Raw genomic sequence first — 2,500 nt, forward strand, 5'->3', positions numbered from 1 at the left:
GACCCCCGACATGTCACTGAGACGAGAGACACACACGGACCCCCAACATGTCACCGAGACGAGAGACACACACGGATCCCCGACATGTCACCGAGACACGAGAGATACACACGGACCCCCGACATGTCACCAAGACACGGGACACACACGGACCCCCCACATGTCACAGAGACACACACAGACCCCCGACATGTCACCGAGACACAAGAGACACACACGGACCCCCGACATGTCACCGAGACACGAGAGACACCCACGGACCCCAGACATATCACTGAGACGAGAGACACACACGGATCCCCGACATGTCACTGAGACACGGGACACACACGGACCCGCGACATGTCACAGAGACACACACGGACCCCCGACATGTCACCGAGACACGAGAGACACACACGGACCCCCGACATGTCACCGAGACACGAGAGACACACACGGACCCCCGACATGTCACCGAGACACGAGAGACACACACGGACCCCCGACATGTCACCGAGACACGAGAGACACACACGGACCCCCGACATGTCACCGAGACACGAGAGACACACACGGACCCCCGACATGTCACCGAGACGAGAGACACACACGGACCCCCGACATGTCACCGAGACGAGAGACACACACGGACCCCCGACATGTCACCGAGACACGAGAGACACACACGGACCCCCGACCTGTCACCGAGACACGAGAGACACACACGGACCCCCGACATGTCACCGAGACACGAGAGACACACACGGACCCCCGACATGTCACCGAGACACGAGAGACACACACGGACCCCCGACCTGTCACCGAGACACGAGAGACACACACGGACCCCCGACATGTCACCGAGACGAGAGACACACACGGACCCCCGACATGTCACCGAGACACGAGAGACACACACGGACCCCCGACCTGTCACCGAGACACGAGAGACACACACGGACCCCCGACATGTCACCGAGACGAGAGACACACACGGACCCCCGACATGTCACCGAGACGAGAGACACACACGGACCCCCGACATGTCACCGAGACACGAGAGACACACACGGACCCCCGACATGTCACCGAGACGAGAGACACACACGGACCCCCGACATGTCACCGAGACGAGAGACACACACGGACCCCCGACATGTCACCGAGACACGAGAGACACACACGGACCCCCGACATGTCACCGAGACACGAGAGACACACACGGACCCCCGACATGTCACCGAGACACGAGAGACACACACGGACCCCCGACATGTCACCGAGACGAGAGACACACACGGACCCCCGACATGTCACCGAGACGAGAGACACACACGGACCCCCGACATGTCACCGAGACACGAGAGACACACACGGACCCCCGACCTGTCACCGAGACACGAGAGACACACACGGACCCCCGACATGTCACCGAGACACGAGAGACACACACGGACCCCCGACATGTCACCGAGACGAGAGACACACACGGACCCCCGACATGTCACCGAGACGAGAGACACACACGGACCCCCGACATGTCACCGAGACACGAGAGACACACACGGACCCCCGACATGTCACCGAGACGAGAGACACACACGGACCCCCGACATGTCACCGAGACACGAGAGACACACACGGACCCCCGACATGTCACCGAGACGAGAGACACACACGGACCCCCGACATGTCACCGAGACGAGAGACACACACGGACCCCCGACATGTCACTGAGACGAGAGACACACACGGACCCCCGACATGTCACCAAGACACGGGACACACACGGACCCCCGACATGTCACCGAGACACAAGAGACACACACGGACCCCCGACATGTCACCGAGACACGAGAGACACACACGGACCCCCGACATGTCACTGAGACGAGAGACACACACGGACCCCCAACATGTCACCGAGACGAGAGACACACACGGATCCCCGACATGTCACCGAGACACGAGAGATACACACGGACCCCCGACATGTCACCAAGACACGGGACACACACGGACCCCCCACATGTCACAGAGACACACACGGACCCCCGACATGTCACCGAGACACAAGAGACACACACGGACCCCCGACATGTCACCGAGACACGAGAGACACCCACGGACCCCCGACATATCACTGAGACGAGAGACACACACGGATCCCCGACATGTCACTGAGACACGGGACACACACGGACCCGCGACATGTCACAGAGACACACACGGACCCCCGACATGTCACCGAGACAAGAGACACCCACGGACCCCCGACATGTCACCAAGACACGGGACACACACGGACCCCCCACATGTCACAGAGACACACACGGACCCCCGACATGTCACCGAGACGAGAGACACACACGGACCCCCGACATATCACCGAGACGAGAGACACGCACGGACCCCCGACATGTCACCGAGACGAGAGACACACACGGACCCCCGACATGTCACTGAGACACGAGAGACACACACGGACCCCCGACATGTCACCGAGACACGAGAGACA

General features: G+C 61.1%; 1 protein-coding gene across 1 annotated transcript in view; it reads right to left on the minus strand.

Moving 5' to 3' along the window:
• Positions 1 to 2,500, minus strand: part of emp3b (epithelial membrane protein 3b (MAM blood group)) — a 60,534-nt gene that overhangs the window by 538 nt on the left and 57,496 nt on the right. The gene's annotated exons all lie outside the window — the stretch shown is intronic.

The sequence above is a fragment of the Eucyclogobius newberryi genome, unplaced genomic scaffold (genome assembly GCF_026437365.1).
Source record: "Eucyclogobius newberryi isolate DKJ021-1_F unplaced genomic scaffold, fEucNew1.0.hap1 SCAF_17, whole genome shotgun sequence".
NCBI classification, from domain to species: domain Eukaryota; kingdom Metazoa; phylum Chordata; class Actinopteri; order Gobiiformes; family Gobiidae; genus Eucyclogobius; species Eucyclogobius newberryi.